Source organism: Talpa occidentalis, unplaced genomic scaffold (assembly GCF_014898055.3).
Source record: "Talpa occidentalis isolate TD23 unplaced genomic scaffold, MPIMG_talOcc4v2.1, whole genome shotgun sequence".
NCBI lineage: Eukaryota > Metazoa > Chordata > Mammalia > Eulipotyphla > Talpidae > Talpa > Talpa occidentalis.
Window position 1 is genome coordinate 70266908 of NW_026555331.1, and position 21590 is coordinate 70288497.

Below are 21590 nucleotides of genomic sequence, written 5' to 3' on the forward strand. Positions count from 1 at the left end.
CCTCCCGCGTTTCTGACTGTACCCAGTGCTTGTATAAATAAATAAATAAATATTTTTTTAAGATAAATAAATAAATAAAATCACCAACAGAATGAAAATGGTGGCCCATGTCCCAGTCCAGGAATAGAAAGAATGGAGCCCTGAAATCTTATTCAGTGGCTGCTTCTTTGCTATAAGAGGGTTCAAAATTCTTACTGGAACTTTTCTTTGTGGGACTATGTCTGCTACTCCCTTACTTCTCACCATTGTTCATATGCATTTTTTCCAACTTTTAGAACCCCAGACAGACTGAAAAACCATAGCACAGATTATGTATATGCACAAATGCTAGCCCTAAAGTTGCCAGGATGACTAACATTATGGTGATGCTCTTTATCATAAAACAGAGCGGGAGAATGAAGCAAAGTGCCTGAGCAAGGCACCCTGGGATCCTCTGATAAGCAACTTGTTACATTTCCTGGAATGTAACTTACACCATACCTGGCCATGAACACTTACAATGTTAACCCAGAACAATCTAAAATGTATATAAACCCATAACTTTCTTGAAAGGCTGCTCAGCCTTTGGCTATAGATCTGCTGAGTCAAGTACCAGTACAATAAATATGCTTCTTGTTACCCTTTGGGTCCTGGTTTCCATTACACCAAATAACAAAATGGATGATTGCTATTGATTATTTTGGAAACCTTATAGAGCAGACACAAACATTTAAAACAATTGTACTTGTCCCAAGAAGACAGCCACTGGAGAGCTCACACAAGATCATTAAATACTAGATGTTGGTAACTAAAAACTAGTACCAGAGGACATATATGTATTACTGAAAGTACACAACATATTTTAATGCTTGTGTTTTTGCATAAATGGTTGTTTCAAGTTTTTTTTTTTTTTTGGTTGGTTCTCACAATTGTATGGTGATTGTTTTGTAAAGAATCTTACAATATGGACACTGAGAATTTTTGCAAGAAGGTAAGGTACAAAGATACTGAAGTTTCAAATCATTTAAATCCTTTAATAGTGTCATATCAATCAGACTAGAAATGGCACTCTGTAAGCAGCCGTTGGCATTCTTCCCAGGATAGGGATAAATGTTCCCTTGAATTAGTATGCCTCAGGACATGGGATGGCCTTGGTAGGATTCACTAGTACACAGGACTAAATAACAAGCTAGCAAGCAAACAAACAGACAAAACCAAACAGTCCTTAATTCCATCATCAAAAAGCATATTATATTGGGAGATGCATCCCCCATAGTGTTGCTGAAGAGAGAAGAGGAAGAAACAACTTTTCAAATTCTATGTTTGGAAGGGACACAATTGTAAGATTATTATTTTCATAATGTAAATATCTATTTTCTTTAGGATGACTCAATGCCAAATACCATAAAAATGTAATATGAAAAATCAAATAAACAAACTAGGTTTTAAGCATTTTCTTAAATTTTACAACTCTCCATAATATGATTTATAGATTCTCTGGTAAAATAAATCCAAATTTCATTGTATTACTGTCTCTCTCTCTCTGAGGTATCATCAATTAAAAGAGGGAATTTAAAGTGGTTTTAACCTCCTAAAAATTATATCAAGCACCTCATAAAAATTAATCAGAATGAAAGACTAACTAAATTTACCAGTGCAAATACAAGCCACCAGTACATTAGTGACCTTGATCTAGAAATACTATCCCTTATTTTATCCCTCATTCTGTCTCTAATTCATTTTTTATACTATTTTAACTCAGTATTTCCAAAGTTCAGAAATGTTTCCTACAAAACCCATTCCTTTTTACTTTACACAAATCCCTCTAAATTGAAATCCAAGCCCCTCAAGGTTTTTTTTTTTTTTTTTTTTTTTGGTTTTTTTAGGGTTTTCTTTTATTTTTTTTAAGATTTATTTATTCATGCATACATTTATTTATTCATTCATGCATAATTAAGATTTATTATTCATCGGGGTATAGGCCAGATGTGTGGGAGGATAAGAGGATTCACCAGAGACAGAGTGGTAACAGAACAGGCAGACTGACTGAAATACACTGCTGAGGGGAGCAGTGGGTGAGACAGGAGAGGTCTGCTTCTCTATATGGGATTCTCCCCAGATGGCTGGAATTGAACCCATGCTGCAGAGGCTGCAGACAGCTTCACAGTGTGGCGCTCAACAGCCTGCACCAGCAGGGAAGGCCCACCCCCTCAAGTTTTAGATCCAGTCTAGTTTTTAACCCATCCCCTCTGTGTTGGCCTTTGTATGCAATAAACACCAAGCTAATGGAACGATCCATTATTATCCCACTTGTATCCGGAATGTCTTTGTCTTCTAGCTTTCTGGAATAGCAAAACACGATACATGTAAACCATTGTGATTGAACTAATGAATAAATGCTCTCTGGTCTGCCTTTGAAGTTCTTTCAACAATGGTTGCAACCAACCACAAGTGTAACATTATCAACCAGGTTGGGTGCCAGACTGTTACAGGGCAATCCCAATGTGAAATGGGTTAGCCTGACTGTGGGTCCTCACCCACAAGCTTAAAAAGAACATATAATGAGACTCAACCACAGATAAGCAATATAAGGAACTGCAGAAGGGAGCATGGATTCATTCAGTCTTCAGGATTCAGTGTTTTCAGATCTTCAGCATTTGGGGTCAGCAGATTCCTGCCCTCACCACGTTGATATTCCAGAAGACTGTTGTGGGAATGTGATGATGAAGGTATCCAGCAGCCAACCTCAGAGAGGAAAAGTTCCGAGGCTTTGCAAGTAGCCCAGTAACTGAAACTGTTCCCAGTTTTGCTGCTGTTACAGCCTGAAAGAGAATGTGAAGACCTAGAGCTGCATGAGTGGGGCCATTTGTCAGGTTGTTCAGCTGTTGCAGCTGCTGTTGTTTTGAGTGTTGCTGGTCTGGTGCTGTGCTGCGGCATCCTGCCGCTATGGAAGCATCTCCTGTTAATTCTTCTGTTGTCTTTGTGAGTTGGAACCTGGCCTGGAGTCTGGTTGCCACATGCTTCAGGCTAGCAGAGGGAGGAAGACACCATCTTAGATACGTGACCTATTGTTGGGGAGATGAGTTGCACATCCTCAGGTGGGCAGACACCATCTTAGCTGCCTTTTTTTAGGACTTAAAAACTGGACATTACTTTGGGTGAGGTATAGGCCATTTTGGCCTAAGTAACTCTTTGTTTTTCCCTGGTTTGTTAAATAAATCCCATTGTTGTTCCCTGAACCTGAGCAGTCTTGCAATTGTGGGTGCGGGTGAAGAACTCAGTCAGTGACTGATAAACTCTTTGGGCATTGTCCTTGGCCAGTTTTAGTGCCACTTGCTGCCCTGTATCACTTTTATTGGCTGAGTGAAACTGAGGCAGGCATTCAGTATCACTTTCATTTGTTCCACCTAAATTTATATTAACTCCTCTGCATACAACTTTTTGTTCCTTGGAACCTGAAAACCTTGTGAATATTTCAGGTAAGGATCATGGCTGATTCATTTTATATCTTATCAATACCTCATTGTAAGGAAAATGAGTTAAAATCAGGCTATTTTTTTGCCTTTCACATTTTAGACTACCCATAACCTTGAAATGCTGTTTTCCACCGTTCAGACACCCAACAAATAACAGATGTGCCCAGCATTTGCAATGATATTTCAGTTGTGTGCTTTGGGCACTTAACATGGTAAAGGGGGCTAAGAGTACAGTGCTGTTCTGCCTCTGTCAGTGTAGAGTCTCTGGAAGTCTCTCTCTGCCTGCCTGTGTATATGGTCACTTGTTGTAGCATGAAAGTCCTGCAAAATGCACCAAAGACTCCAAAACTCTCTTTTCATCTGTGAAAACTGACAATGAATCTTTGTGGCCTGTAATGGCTGCACAACACTCACTCAGTATGGTTTCCAATTCAGATATTTATGAAAATTGAGGTACTAAAAAATTAACTCCAAGTCATGCAGTGTGTCAACTTGATGGTTGAAAGCATTTTTGGATGTGTTCTTGTTACCTCTCATGTCTCAAGAAGCAAAGTAAAAGAGTTTAAAAATCTGTCATATAAGTTAGTTCTCTAGGTCATCAGAATATATCTCTCTATATGCATACATACACATAAATATATACATATATTTATGTATATATGTATGTATGTATATAATTACCTATCGGGTAGGTTCTTGTTTCCAAGTGACTGAGGAATAATCACCAACATACCGGACTGAAGGCTAGCAAGCTCAGGTTTATAGCAAGAGAGACTCCTGACAGCAGGAGGGGGTCTGAAGGAGGAGCCCATTGCTGTTGGGGGTAGGTTTACTTTTATAACCACTCATGGGGACTTTCCCTGTCTGGTGCTTTTCCACTAACTCCCTGTGCCTCATTGCTCCACTTTGCCACCCAGAGGTGTGAAGCCACCACAAGCTACTGTGTGCTTCTATATGCCTCTTGTGGTTACCAGCCTCTGCCTGCTAGCTCAGTGGCCAGCAGCCTTTGCCTGTCAGCTTTCTGCTCCCTCAAGCCCCCATCCTCAGCCTGCTATCTTACCACCAGCCCTAGCCAGCCAGCTTGCAGCCAGCTCTTGCAAGCCAGGTCCCTAGCCAGTTCTCTACTCCCTCAATATCATCATATATATATTTATATATTACACACATTTATGCATTTATAAAGGCATGGAAACTTATTTTGAGAAATTAGCTAGCATGATTATGGAGACTGAGAAGTTCCAAGATCTGCCATGTGCAAGCTGGGTTTCCAGGAAAACAAATAATGTAATTCAGCCTGAGTCCTAAAACCTGAAAACTGGGGGAGGCAAGTCAAGTCCAAGGCAGGTTAAAAATGTGGTTTAAGGGCCTCCCCTGTGTTGCACCGGGTTGAGTGCTGCACTGTGAAGCTGTCCGCAGCCCCTGCAGCGCAGGTTCGATTTCCTGCCAGACAGGGAGAAACCCACATGGCATGGCAGACCTCTCCTATCTTGCCCACTGCTCCTCTCAGCAGTGTCTTTGGTGCATCTGCCTGTTCTGCTCCCCGCTCTCTCTGGTGAATTCTCTCACCCTCTCGTGCCTCTGACCTGTACCCCAGTTCTTGTATAAATAAATAGATCTTTTTAAAAATTTAGTTTAAACAGGAATAACTTTTAATCTGGGGCATCCTGTAGCCAGCTGAGTTGGCACTTGAAGTAAACCACTTTGAGACAAAGTGTGGCATAACTAGGATGAGAGGCAGGTGTTGAAATGTTATATGCTAAAAACAGGTTTTTGGAAGCACATTTCAGTGTGGTAAACCAATGTCACCTCAATAAAAAAATTAAAAGTAGGACCCTAATAAGTCAAAAAATTCAAATGTGATGGTTTTAGAGAAATTAGAACAAAAAACTCTTCTCTGCCAAAATATTTTCTTTTACACATGAACAAAAATGCATATAGGGCAGCTAGCATTGATGAATAGGGAAGATTTTATGAGATAAAAAACTGTCATCACCACATATTTTTACTGAGTAAATTTGCATACAAAAGTAGAAAGTAAACGAATACTGAAAATTTAACAGACTGGAATACACAGAATTTATAATTTTAATAATAGTTTTTATAATATGTTAAATAGACACAAAAATGCCTATATTGTATGGTGTGAAGAGAGGGGCTCCTCATTTTAGTGGAAATATAGAATAATTATTAAAGGCACATAATCCAAACATAGATAAGAAATGTTCAAAATGATACTGTTGTGCAACCACCCCAGGCTGGGTAGGCTCATTGTTACTTCTTGCAGACATACAAAGAATTTTGAGGGCTTTCGCATTTTGCAGGCCTTTATTGCTGAGAGGGCGGGAGAGGGGGTACATACACGGAAGCAGGCGGACAGAGCAGGAGAGACTCCAACACTGAGAGGCAGAACAACAACTCCTTTGCTTAGACCTCTTTACACTGTTGAGGGTACATAAGCATACAACTGACACATTGTTGCAAATGTAAGGCCCATTTGTTGTTTGTTCCATGCCTGAATACTAGAATGCCTGAAATGCTGATTTTGGCTCATTCCCCTTATACTCTGCCCCATCTGTGTTTTATTTTTGTTTTTGTTTTTTTGCTGTAGAATCTACCTGTCAATCTTCCACATGTTTCCCTTGGAGAGGTGTGTAGGACACCATACCCATATCATTGCAAAAACAATTCAAACTGTAACAGAATGCAATTAAGCCCAGTCCACATATTTTCAGGTCTGTACATCATAGTGGTACAACTTTTTCCAAATGTGCAAGAGTCACTGGTCAACAGATTGTCATCATTGTAATACAAGCACACCAAAGATGGCCTCTTCCACCAGGCCAAATCTGTTGCCACCAGCCCCTGGCACAGGGTAGGGTTATGCAGGTATCCCTGTGGAAACACATTGAATGTCCACTGCTGACCTTCCTATGTGAAGGCAAAATTGGCCTTTCTCTCCTGCTATAGCAATGAAAATGAAAGCATTAGCTAGAGAGGTTGCAAAGTAATACGTGCCCAGCTCATGGCTTAGATGATTCATCAAGTCTGCTACTGAAGGCTCTGCTGCATGCAAGGGGGAACTACTTTATTTAACTCACAGTAACCTACTGACACAGTAATCTACAGAGACATATCAGGCTTCTTCATCAGCCACATGGGTAAATTATAGGGACTGTGGGCAGCACACACAATGTCCACCTTCTCCCACTCTGCTGTTGTGCCCGTAATCTCTTCATGGACACCTGGCAACCAATGCCGTTTAGTATACTGGTCATCACCTAGAGACTGGCAGTTGTATGGGCTCAGCATGTACCACTGCCTTCACCATATGTACCCTAAGGCAAAATTCTCCAGCTGTGGCCGCCAGCCATGACTCACATAGTGCATCCGCCCCCAGGATGTACTCTGGGATTGTAGACCGGTACACTTTATTCTCCTTAGGGGATAACAGCTCAATCCCCAGGGGTAGTCTCACTGCTGTCATCTTGACACTCCAGCTTCCACATCTGTCAGTATAACAAGCAGACCCCTGACACATCTCTGGGTTACCATATAACAGAAAACGCTCTGCCCCTCTATCTACTAAGGCTAAAACCCTTTGCATATTTATTGGGAACCAGTGGATAGCAAGTTCCACATGGGGCCTCTGGTCCCCACCCATCCTTGGTGGACATGTCCCTAAGCCCTCATCCCATTTAGAAGCGAACAGGGCCTTCCCCTGGGCTAAAGTTGGCAGCAAATGGTCGTCTAGATGTAGGGCACATGTCTGGAGCCTGGAGTCCCTAATCTTGCCTTTCACAGAAAAATGTCTTCTCAGGGGAGTGAACTGATGTTCCTCTCACAATTGTCTCCATAATTCTACCAAGTATGCATTGGGCTATGCATCTATTTTGGCCCATCTGCACTTGCTCTCAGTAGATCCACCCACATTTGGGTATGGGACTTTAAGAGGCTTACTGACCTTAAGATATTTACTTGCCTGGCCACCCCAGTGGCACAGCAGTTGAGCGCTGGGTTGCAAAGCTGCCCGCAGCCTCTGTGGCTCTGGTTTGATCCCCTGCTGCTCCCCGGCCACCGGAAGAGGGTCCCACATGGTGCGCAGACCTCTCCTGCCGCCCGCTGCTCCCCTCAGCAGTGTGCTTAGGTCCTTCTGCCTGCTCTGCTCCCTGCTCTGGCTCTGGTGAATTCTCTCGCCCTCCTGCGCTTCTGACTGTACCCAGTGCTTGTATAAATAAATAAATACATAAATAAATAAATAAATAAATAAATAAATAAATACATAAATAAAAAGATATTTACTTGCCTTCCTTGGAATCCTTTTTGGTTGTTCAACAACTACCTGCATATCCTTATGAGAGAGCTAGCTCTCAGCATCACCCAAGCTGGCTATTATTGTGGTGATATCATTTATACAGCATCCCACATAGGATACTAGAATTGCCATAAGGGATCCAAATGAGGACAAGGAGCATTTCGCAAAATCAAATGCCCCGTCTCAGCAATGAAGTGTTGACTATCAGGGCCATGAGTGTTTACCTTAAACATGGCCTGCTGCATTACAAGTTCACAAAGTACATACACAAGCTCAGTGCATGTTTGCTATTTACTCATGGTTTCTGGCACACTCCCATATCAGCTCATACCATTTGCACATCAGCATTAACAACAGAGTGTGATCACCCCACCCATATCCCTGGCTGTTCTTTAGTCTCTGTCTCAACAATGGGTGTAGAGTCACTGAAGCCAGTTTCTCCATCTCCTGTGCTGTGCAAATGATTGTATCCATTTTCAGGTCCCACAAATGCAGCAGCCACGCTGCCAAGGGTTCTCCTACTTTCTCACTGAACTGTTTACCCAAGTCCACCAGTTCTGCTTGGATGTATGGGCGATATGTAGTGAATGTTGCCATCTGTGGTGGTCCAGAAGCCTGACCCCTAAGGGCTATGGGCTACTGGTGCTTCATCTTCCTTGTCACCATCAGGTGAGCCTGGAGCTTGGGGCCAGCCTCTCTCTCCTCTCTAAAGGAGGAACCTGGCACCTATGGTGAAGCAGGTCAGTCTCTCTCAATCTCCCCTAGCCATTCTGATACAGGGCAGCAAGGGGCACTAAAACTGGTCAAGGACACTGCCCAAATAGTTTATTGGTCATTGTCTGAGTTCTTCACCCACATGCACAATTGCAAGACTACTCAGGCTCATAGAACAACAAAAAAGGTATTTATTTAACAAACCAGAGAAAAACATAGTTACTGAAGCCAAAAATGGCCACTTACCTCACCCCAAACTTGTCCAGTGTTTGCAAGTCCTAAATAAAAAGCAGCTAGGATGGCATTTTCCACCACTGAGGATGCTGAGCTCCTCACCTGAACAATAGTTCATGTGTCCAAGATGGTATCTTCCTGCAGCAGCCAGACACACAGCAGCCAGAATAGAGGCAAGGTTCCAACTCACAAAGACAACAGGAGACACAGCAGGAGATGCTCCCAGAGCTGCCAAGATGCCCCAGCACAGCACCAGACAAGCGGCACTTAAAACAGCTGAAAGACCCAACAAATGACCACACTCATGCAGCTCAGAGAGGCGCCTGGCTCCGGGTCTCCACCTTTTCTGCCAGGTTGTACCAGCAGCAAAACCAGGAACAGTTTCAGTTGCTCAACTACTTGCAAAGCCTCTGAACTCTTCCTCTCTGATCTTGGCTGCTGGAGGCATCTCCATGTTCAGAAGCCCACAACAGCCTTCTGGAAGATCAGCGCAGTGGGGGTTGAAATCGCTGCCCCTGAAAATGCTGAATCCTCAAACGCTGAATCCCGAAGACTGAATAAACCTCCTCTCCCTCTGTAATAACTTATATTTATGAAGGGAGATATATATATATATATATATTTATATAAAGAGAGAGCGAGAGAGAGAGAGAGAGAGAGAGAGAGAGAGAGAGATATCTATATAAATCTCCACCCCACAATGTGATACTTTTTAGCATTTTCCCTGGGGCTATCTGTCCTTACCAGCAACCTCCCTCAGGGAGCACCACCTGTGACAGACTTTGCCTTCAGCCACTGGTTACTGCTGCACACATTCTTACAGGACCTGTGTCTCTTCCTGCCACATCCCAGCCTTGGCTTCCTCTCATAGCAAAGACTTTCATAGAGAAATACTCATCCCATAGCTCCTGCCACCTTGTGGGCACTAAATCTGCCCAAGGTCTCTTCTATTCTGCATAGGACCCATTCCAACTGCACAGAGATGCATCTGTCTCTGGCCATTCATGGAGACATGTCCATTGGGGTAGGAAGCTGGCCATCGGGTACCACCTGCTGTGGCTAGCCACCTCGCATTCTCTCCCCAGGTCTCAGAGGGCTCTGTATCTAACTGCATCAAACTGTCCTGCTGTCTATAACATTTGTTGTGCAAGCATCCCATGATGGGTAGATTCATTGTCAGTTCTTGAAGACAAAAAGAGAATTTTGGAGCCTTTGGTGAATTTTGCAGTCCTTTAATGCTAGGACAAGGAACCATACACAAAGGCAGACAGAGCAAGAAAGAAAGACTGCAACACTGAAAGAGGCAGAACAGCAACCCTTCTGCCTAGCCCCTTTTACACTGTTAAGTGCCCAAAACCACACATCTGATACATTGTTGCAAAAACAAAGTCAGTTTGATTTTTGTTAAATGTCCTAAAGGTAGAAGGTGAAAAATAGCTTGATTTTATCTCATTTTCCTTACAGGTACTATGCCACTTTATTAACCATGTGACTTTGGATAAATCATTGAACATCTATGTCAGTCGCTTTATTCATCCATGAAATGCAAATTGAACAGGTTCATTCATGTGAGGACTATGATATTATTCAGCACTTGGGGCAATGCTAACCCACCTTGAGTGTTACCTTTTATTATTCATGGTATTGTTTATCACAATGCCCTCCAAATAACATGTTGAGCACAAATTTTCTTATTGACATGACTTAAAAAAATTGTTAAAATATGAAATAACATTAAATTCATGTAGACCATTATACAGTTGTTTCAATTTATTGACTTTTATTATATGGTAGACATACATAGACTGGTGCATACAAAATGTGACAATAAAATAAAATGATTTCCACAAGCCATCATGTTCTTTGGTTATCACAAAATAACTACCACTAGAATAAAAGCAAAATAATGAATACATTATATTTTGAGGCCAAACCTGTGTTTTAATTAAAGAACTGTAATGGTTAAAAAAAAAAAAAAAGGTTTCAAACAAGGAAAACAATGATGGTAACTAATATATTTAAATTACCTACTATATTTCAAGTGTAAATCTAAAATTTCTAACAACTATGTGAACTGATAGATACATTGATATGTAGACACAGGCATATATATATATATATATATAAAAAATATATAAAACAAATAGGTAATACATATAAAATATATATGTAGAGAGAGATACATACTTTTTTATAGATACATAATCTGAGTCATTAAAGATCAAAGTGACTAAATATTTAAATGTATATAATTAGGCAACAAAGTACGTTCCTTCCCACTATTTTCAAATTAGGTGAAAAAGAGAGAGAGGGAGAGAGAGAGAGAGAGATGCTTGGATGAGTAATAATTCAATCAGAAATAAAAGCAAAATATATTTTACATATGAATAATACACCCTGAAAATGCTGAGAAAATAGAAAGATGCACAAAAACTTAAATGTATAAATGAAGAGCAGGAATAATAAGACCCTCCATAAAAGGTTCAAATCACAACAATATTTTTATTTTGATATTCATGTGAATTTAATATTTTAAATTTTAACATTCATGTAAAAACCAACTGCAATGTATTTATAAATAAAATAGTAGGTAAAATGAAATAAATTAAAGATCTCAGGTCATAGTTAAATAAACCTAAGTGAGTTACTAAATTAAAATATATCAAAGAAAGATAATGAGAGAGTTAAATAAACTAAAAATCATAATATTGCATTTGGTTTTAAACAACTGAAATTTCAAGAGTTACGGTACTGTATACTTGTACTATTTTCATTAACAATTTTTATTTATCTAATATGTGAATTGTTCTGGTGGAATTAGGGAATGCTGACTAGTCAAGATCCACTACAAAATCCAGTTGAAGATTCACAAGTCAGTGGCTGATTTACCTAGATTTCAAAGTTCTATAGGGACACTCTCCTGGCTTCTACAGTAACAACTCTCTTGTGCTCCCTCTGATGAAATAACTTAGTCCCTTTCTGAATTATTTCTGTTTGCACAAATGAATGTTCATGACAATCAGAGCAAGTTATTTTTGGGAAACTGATTAAATAGCAAGTTGTTATATCTCAGCAAATGTATTCCATCCTCAATCTCTCTCTCTCTCCACACACACACACATTCATTAAAATGTGTGTTCATAAAGAAAGGCTATAATATGGTGATTGGATTCAGCCACCAGCACCATCATCATCATTTTTGCAATCATCACCATCATCAACAATGTCATCATCGTTGTCGTCGTCGCCATCATCATCATCATCATTGTCATTAAATCCCTTGCTCTCTGTAACTAGTTTTGTTACAATCTGCAATAGAAAACTGTATTCTCACAGATAATTATGCGTAGCCTGTGACCCTTTACTTAATACAAATCCATCACTCCCAATGGTATAAAAACACCCAAGGCAAATGTTACAAATGATAATTAACTTGTGTCATTTTAATATATTAAGGAGGACAGTTGATCACATTATTCTTTACCTGAAGTAAAGAATACCATCAAAAATGATGTAGGTATTCTGTGTCTCTGTTTTTACATTTACTAGGATGACAGTTACAAACACATATATTCAACAACAAAAAATGTGTGTGGTACTAGACTTCATTTCACAGAAAAAAAATATTATTTTAATGTTTCCTGTTTTAACTGAAAATAAAGGTCAACTATTCCATTTTATATACTGTTCCATATCTTGTTAATAACTTCAATTTACCTCAGTGAATACTGTACATATAAACTCTAATTGATGCTGTCACCGATGTGTCTGGGTAATACTACATTTAACACAGACAACTACCGATATGAAAGAAAGAAAAAAAAAAATGCATGTAGGGCCTCTCCTGGTGGTGCAGTGGTTGAGTGCTGGGCTGCGAGGCTGCCCGCAGCCTATGCAGCACTAGTTCGATCCCAGGCTGCCAGTGAGGGTCCCACATGGCGCGCAGACCTCTCCTGCCTCACACGCTGCTCCCCTCAGCAGTGTATTTTGTCAGTCTGCCTGTTCTGTTCCCTGCTCTGGCTCTGGTGAATTCTGTCACCCTCCCACACTTCTGACTGTACCCAGTGCTTCTATAAATAAATAAAATAAATCTTCAAAAAAATTAAAAATAAAAAAAATGCATGTAACTTCAAATTATACTAGCAAAACCCTATCATTTTGGAGATGCCTAATAATATTTAAACTTCATTGCATCAGTGACACCACTAATGAATACATATTGTCATAGAAATGGATAAATAGGGCCTCCCCGGTGGCGCAGTGGTTGAGTGCTGGGTTGCGAAGCTGCCCGCGGCCTCTGCGGCGCCGGTTCGATCCCCGGCTGCTCCCCGGCCACCGGAGGAGGGTCCCACATGTTGCGCAGACCTCTCCTGCTGCCCGCTGCTCCCCTCAGCAGTGTACTTCGGTCCTTCTGCCTGCTCTGCTCCCCGCTCTGGCTCTGGTGAATTCTCTCACCCTCCCGCGCTTCTGACTGTACCCAGTGCATGTATAAACCAAACAAACAAACAAACAAATAAATAAATAAGACATGCCTCTAGAAAATTAAAAAAAAAAAAAGAAAAGAAAAAAAAGAAATGGATAAATATAAAAATGTTAGTCAAAGAGGGAAAATAATAATAATACAATAAAACTTTTAAAAAACATAATTTACTTTGACAAACATGATTTTGTATTTTCCCATGCCACAGTTGTGCTAGAGTTTAATAGTGCAAAGTCAGTAGGAAACATTTATGTTTTCTGTCTTATGAAAAAGAAGGAAAGCAAATTAAGTGTATACCCAGTGTGTAAAGAGAGAGAGCACAAGTGAGCTAGAGAAAGAGAGGTTGAGAAAGAAAGAGAGAGAAAGAAAAAAGATTTTAAGGAATTGGGTCACACAATTGTAGAGACTGGTGAGTCTAAAATCTGTAGAGAAGGCCAATCCTTGTCCTACTAAAATCTACAACTATGGGAAGAGACACATCCACATTATAGAGGGAAATATAATAAACTCAGAGGGTTCTGATGACAATGTTAATCTCATCTAAAAACTGTCTTTAACAAGAATAAGATTTGATCAGTTATTGTGTTCCTTTGCTTGTTTTCTTTTGTTTTTTCTAAGATTTATTTACTTATGCATATAAAATCTGAGGTACAGGTCAGAGTTGCAAGGTGAGAGGTTTCACCAGGGACAGAGTGGGGAAAAGAAAAGGCAGATTTACTGAAATACAATGCTGAGGGGAGCAGCAGGTGAGACAGGAGAGTTCTGCTGCACTATGTGGGTTATCTCCCTGGACGGGGATCAAACTCATGCTGCAGAGGCATGGATAGCTCCATAATGCTGAGATTTAAACTCTTGTGCCACCAGGGAGGCCCTCCTTTGGTTTTGACACATAAAATTAACATACTATAAACAACCACTCTGATATATGTGAAGTTTATATTCAACTTACATTATGTTAATAAGTTGTGGTTATTTAACACATTTGATTCAAGTCATTTTCCTCATTTTAGCCTTATATATAATTTTTAAAATAAGTTTATATGTAAGTTCACAAGTTTAAAAAATAAAATAAGATTAAAAAGACATTAGTGGGGGCCTCCCTGGTGGTACAATGGGTTAAGATGCAACCTATGAAGCTATCCACAGCCTCTGCAGCACGAGTTCGATACCCCGCCAGGGAGCTACCCATATGGCTCAGCAGACCTCTCCTGACTCACACGCTGCTCCCCTCAGCAGTGCATTTCAGTTGATCTGCCTGTTCTGTTCCCTGCTCTATCTCTGGTGAATTCTCTCAACCCCCACACCTCTGGCCTGTACCCCAGTTCTTATATGCATAAATGAATGTCTTTTTTAAAAAAGATATTATTGGGAAGCCAAAGTGAAATTCTTCTTAAACTGAAACGATTTATAAAAATGTGGTTTGTCATATCAGCTTTGGGGGAAAAAATAAAATGAAGTATCTGTATGGTCTTATTTTTGATAGATTTTAGGCTCTGTGAAATAAATTGTGATTATTTATTCATAGTATTGCCTTGTGGTTTCAAGTGCAAAAGTGACCCAAGGGTAAAATATAATGATCAGTGACTTACAGTGAAGGAAACCCCTACGTATAAGCACTAGACATGAATTCCTCATGACTTATGCAACTGAAAGGAGCCATGTATAGAGACAATCCCTAATTCATCAGAAGTGTTCCCTGAAAAGTAAAGAATCAACATAAATGACCCTTAATACTGTTCAAAAACACAGCAAATACTAAAAGAAAAACTAGTGTATTGAAAGAATAATATAAACCAAGGCCTTACAACTATGACTCAAAAAGATAATAAAATTGTGAAACAATACCATATAAATGAACATTCCAAGTCCAAGATATGAATCAAAACAAAATCAGACCTGCCAAAATAAAAATTGGGTAATATGTCAAAAGGAATTTTGGAACACCAATTTCTATCCAGTTTACTATTTATTTGAATTCTGGCCGAGTGTTTTCAGAAATAAAGTTCAAAAGCATGTACTTCCAGAGGTAGGGAAGAAGCCCAGAAAGTAACAATGGTTAAGGATGAAAATCACTTCCTAATTTGGGGCTGATGATTTATTCAGTCATTTATACTTTCTTTACTCATCCATTCACTTTTCATCAAACTGAACTATTTAGTTTCGATCCAGTTCAACTATGTTAGGTGCTGTAACAAAACCGCAAGAAGTCAATAGCTTCCTGTAGGCACTACCCTGTTCTGGCCAAGAAATACCCATACAGGGGTTCTGGAGCACTGGGTGCTCCTGTCAGGTAGGCTGCTCTGCCAGGATGCTGCCAGCCTCTTCATGACACTCAGTTTTTTTTTTGTTTTAAGATATTTATCTATTTATCTATCTATCTATCTATCTATCTATCTATCTATCTATCTATCTATCTATTTATTTATTTGTTTGCTTGTTTGTGTATTTATACAAGCACTGGGTACAGTTGGAAGCGCGGGAGGGTGAGAGAATTCACCAGAGCCAGAGTGGGGAACAGAACAGGCAGACCGATGAAATACACTGCTGAAGGGAGCAGCGGGCGGCAGGAGAGGTCTGCACGCCATGTGGGACCCTCGCCTGGCGGCTAGGGATGGAACTAGAGCTGCAGAGGCTGCAGGCAGCTTTGCAACCCAGCCCTCAACCAGCTGAGCCACGGGGGAGGCCCCCACACAGTTTTTTTATGAGAAACATTTACCTAGCTCCTCCTTTATTTTTATTTTTTTATTGAGATCATATTGAATTACAACACAGTGGATGATCAAAGGCATCTGATAACACTAACCCCGGGTGCCTCTCATCCCTCTTGACCACACATTGTATTTGCATGCCTCCTCTATCAGTTTACTGCTCAATGTCAGATCATTAAGGCCAACTCTGCACAGTTTTCAGACAAGCTCAGTCACCAGTGCCAAACCCACACTTTACCACTTCTGAAGCTCTGACTAGGCAACAGCTTCACAGAGAACCTCATTTGTTTCTGAATGTCACTCTCACAAGAACCCACTAACCAGAGCACCAGCAAACAATAGGAAGCTGAGTGGAGGGTGATGTTTGCCTAGAGGCTGCCACCAGTGTGACTTTACCTGGCCCTACTATTCTCAGACTCCCTCAAAGTCAATTACAAATTGTGTTTTGTAAACCTCGTAGAAAAAAATGTCATTTTCCTACATTTTGATGGCATGTCAAGGGTATACATTGCACTACTGAGTTACGTGATTTAAAATGTGCCTTGGAGTCTCAGTGGTTTCCTCCACCAGGAAAGGTCTGATTTCCAGGATCAGGAGGTAAGTGTGTGTTATGTGATCCAAAAGAGCAAAAGGGAAATGTCGCAGGATAGGAGTTCAAAAATATGAGTTATTAATTTTCTAGGAACATCAAGCACATTGTATTACAATAATTTATGGCAATAAGCTTACCCCAAAGAAGTTCAATAAAGAATGGCATTTTATTGTGATGCAAATATCATTTACCTCTAATATTTCATTTACACAGATAATACTTACATAGACTTTCAACTATAAAAGGGCATTTTTAAAAGTTCCATCTCAGAAAAATGATAAATATCAGATGGTTTCACTTACATGCAGAATATAGAAAAACCAAAAAAGGTTCAGGAAAAAAGACAAAACATGCAAACTGACCATAGATCCCAGCCATACAGCAGGGGAGAGAGAGAACATGAGTCAAAATAGGGGCGGGAAGAACACAACGGACTGTGGTGATGGATCACAGGTGCTATGATGGTGGGAGACCTATGGGGACTACAACTGAGGGGAGAAATTGAATACTGAAATGCTGAAATCAAATACACCTGAGGGGAGAAATCAAATTCTGAAATACTGAAATCAAATACAAAAATTAACAAAGATGTAAGAACATAAAAATGAATAAGAAGGAGGGGGCGGAGCAACATGGCGGCGAGGAGACGCTGCGAGTAAGATCTCCCATTAAAAAAAGTTAATAGGGAGGAAAAGCGGCAGGTCCCAGTGAGAACTGGGACACGGAAGATAAACGGGTGACGCCAGCGAACTGCCCGAAGAAGAAAGTTGCCATAAAAGAGGACTAGAAGGGAGGGAAGCGCAGAACCCTGCTCCCCTCCCCCGCCCACAGAGACGGCACTCTCCGACCGGCAGAGAGGAGGAAAACAACACACTAAAACGACCAACAAGAACAAAGGACGCAGCAAGCGGGACTGGGAGTGGAAAGGAACTATTGCAGCCACCACACCCCGTGAACGGGAGCTGTGGAGAACCCTGCAGGATCCACCGCGGAGGTGAGCTCCGGGCGCCATTAAAGAGAGACCCCGCCCAGGAGGAGACCAGCACCAGCACACAGCCCCGGCCTCCCGGTAAGCCTGAGCGGAAAGCGGCGCGCTGGAAAAGTAGACGCGGATCGGGATTGCGCGGAAAAGTGACGCGGATCGCGCTGAAAAGCAGTGCGGTTGAAAAGCAAACGCGGATCCAGATCGGATCGCAGCTGCCCAGGTCCCCGCGCCTGCGACCTAGGCTTGCGGGGAGACGCGCGGAGGCCCTCCCTGAGTGAGCAGGAACCAGGCGCCCAGGCAGGGGAGCGGGATTCAAAAGGAGCCATTCCCGCGCCACTGATCTGGGCTACAGCCCGCGTCCTGGAACTGAGGGCTTTGGAACTGAGACCCGGGGCACGAAATTAGGGGCGTGGGTTCCCCACGACGGTGGGGCACAAGGCAGACACAGCACCCCAAAGCCGTTGAGGTGTACCCTACCATCCCCGCTCTGCTCCCTGTCCCACGGGGTAGAAAATCAGCTCCCCAAGGGCTCTAGGAGAGATCTCTGGCGCCACCTAGCGACTTGAAGCCAGCACAGGCTCCTGAAGGAGCTAGTGGCCAGCTGGGGAGTTAGCCCACGCCGGGCCCCTTCCGAACAAGTAGTCTGAGCCCACAGGGAGAGCGAGCACCCACAGCCGGGGCAGACCAAGCGCGCAGAAGAGTGTGCCTGAGACCGGACGCGCAGGGAGTGTGTCCCACATCACCATTATAGAATAGGGACATTTCTTCAGTAAAGACTACCTGCAGAAGGCTTCCTCAGGAGCCAGAGGTGAGCGGGGGAAGTTCGCCCACGCCAGACCCCCTCTGGCCTGCAGTCCAAGCCCAGAGGGGGAGCAGGAACCCACCACCGGGGCAGACCAGGCGCACAGGGGAGTGTGTCCCCACATCGGCATTTTAGAACAGGGACCTTTCTCCAGTAAAGACTGCTTGAAACTGACAGATGACTCCTGGAGGAACCAGAAGGGAGCAGAGAAGCCCACCCAAGATGCCGGCCAGTCCCAACAACACAGTGTCCCAACGCATACGGCAAATTAGAAAACAGACAGTAGGGAGGAGAAGAACCACACACAACCTAGCAACTCTCCAGAGAAAAAGCACACCACAAAAAGAAAACCAGCCCCCAGATGGCAACGACAGTAACTTGGAAGAACTCTGAGCCTTCCAGAAAGAGAATTTAAAATTGCCGTGATTAAAAAACTGACAGAAGTCATAAAGGAAAACAATGATAAGGGAAAAATAATCAACGATCAGAAGAATGAAATTGAGTCCCTAAAGAGGGAAGTAAAAGAAATGCAGGAGATCAAAGAATTAATGGAAGAACTAAAGAATTCTGGGAAAAGCAATGAAAGCAGAATTGATGAAATGGAAGAACAAATAAGTACTCTTGAAGACACAGAAATAAAAAGAACCAAAACAGAAAAGGAAAGAGAAGTACGAAGGAAAAAGAATGAAGAAAGACTTCGGGAACTATCTGACTCCATGAGGAAAGGAAATATAAGAGTTATAGGAATACCAGAAGGAGAGGAGAGAGAAGTAGGAACAGAGAAAATATTCAAAGAGATAATTGAAGAGAACTTCCCAAATGTGAAGGAGGAGCTGAAAATTGATATACAAGAAGCAAGAAGAACACCAAACTTCCACGACGAAAGGAAAAATACAGCAAGACACATAATAGTAAAGCTCCCAAGAATCCAGGACAAGGAAAAAATAATGAAGCTGGCAAGAGGGAAGAAACAGATAACATTCAAAGGAAAGCCAATCAGGCTGACATCAGACTTCTCCGAAGAAACACTACGGGCAAGGAGAGAGTGGAGGGACATAGTCAACAGACTCCAAGAAAACAGATGCCAACCAAGAATACTCTATCCCGCAAAGCTCTCCTTCCTCTTTGAAGAAAGAATATGGACTTTCCCAGACAAACAGAAACTCCGGAATTTCATTGCAACTAAACCCCCACTCCAAAAAATACTACAAGGAGTCCTAAAGCCAGAACCTCAGAGGGACGAATAACAATGAAAGAAGGCCAAAAAAAAAAAAAAGTTATTTAAAGAATAAATAAATAAAATCAAAGGAAAGACAAACACAATGGCAAATACAGATGTTAACATATCAATATTAACTCTAAATGTAAATGGACTAAACTCTTCAATAAAAAGACACAGAGTTGCAGCCTGGATTAAGAAACAAAATCCAACCTTTTCCTGTCTCCAGGAAACACATTTAGCTACAAAAGATAAAAATAGGCTCAAAGTTAAAGGATGGAAAACAGTCCTACAAGCAAATGGGCCAAAAAAGAAAGCAGGAACAGCTATACTTATATCAGATAAAACAGATTTCAAACTCAAAAAGATAAAAAGAGACCCCAATGGTCACTACATTATGATCAAGGGGACAATACTTCAAGAAGAAATAACACTCATTAACATATACTCACCAAACGAAGGAGCACCAAAATATATCAGACAACTGTTGTCCTCTCTGAAAACAGACATCAGAGAAAACACATACGTAGTGGGAGACTTCAACACACCACTATCAACAATGGATAGATCAACAAGACAAAAAATAAGTATAGAAACCAAAGCTCTAAATAAGGACCTAGAGCAATTGGGCTTAACAGACATCTATAGAACACTAAACCCCCAAAAAACGGAGTACACATTTTGCTCAAGCGCACACGGATCATTCTCCAGGATCAATCACATACTGGGGCACAAGAAAAACATCAACAGATACACCAAGATTGAAATCATATCAACCATCTTTTCTGACCATGAAGGCATCAAACTAGAAATAAATCATAAAAAGAAGGCAAGGAACTTTCCTACCTCATGGAGATTAAAAACCACACTACTGGAAGACCACTGGACTAATGAGGAGATGAAAGAAGAAATTAAAAAATTTTTTGAATTGAATGACAAGGAGGACACCAATATCCTAAATGTATGGGATGCAGCAAAAGCAGTAATAAGAGGAAAATATATAGCAATAGAAGCTCACATCAAGAAACAAGAAAGAACTCAAAGAAACAACCTAATCTCGAAGCTCAAAGATCTAGAAAAAGAACAACAAAAAAACCCCAAAACCAGTAGAAGAAAAGAAATAATAAAAACCAAAGCAGAAATAAATGAAATTGAAACTAAAAAACAATCCAAAAGATCAATGAAACCAAGAGCTGGTTCTTTGAAAAAATCAATAAAATAGACAAACCCCTAGCCAGGCTCACAAAGGAAAAAAGGGAGAAAGCACAAATAAACAGGATCATAAATGAAAGAGGAGAAATCACAACAGACACAGCAGAAATCAAAAGAATAATCAGTAACTACTTTGAACAGTTATATGGAAACAAGTTTAACAATCTGGAGGAGATGGAAAATTCCTACAACTCTACAATCACCCAAATCTAGATAAAGAAGAAATAGAACACCTAAACAGACCAATTACAATTAGCGAAATTGAAATGGTAATCAAAAACCTCCCCAAAAACAAAAGCCCAGGACCTGATGGATTTACAAATGAATTCTACCAAACATTCAGAGACAAATTAGTGCCTATCCTTCACAAACTCTTCCAAAAAATTGAGAAGGAAGGGACAATACCAAACACGTTCTATGAAGCCAACATTACACTAATACCAAAACCGAACAAGGACAACACAAAAAAGGAAAACTACAGGCCAATCTCCCTAATGAACACTGATGCAAAAATCCTCAATATAATTTTAGCCATCAGAATCCAACAATGTATCCATAAGATAATTCACCACGACCAAGTAGGATTCATTCCAGGGACACAAGGATGGTTTAACATCCGAAAATCAATCAACGTTATCCAACACATCAACAAAAAGAAATATAAAAACCATATGATAATATCAATAGATGCTGAGAAATTTTTCGACAAAGTGCAACAGCCTTTCATGATAAAAGCCCTTGAAATTCTTGGGATACAAGGAACATACCTTAACATCATAAAGGCCATCTATGACAAGCCAACAGCCAGTATCATTCTCAATGGTGAAAAGCTGAAAGCAATTCCAGTAAGATCTGGAACAAGACAAGGATGTCCACT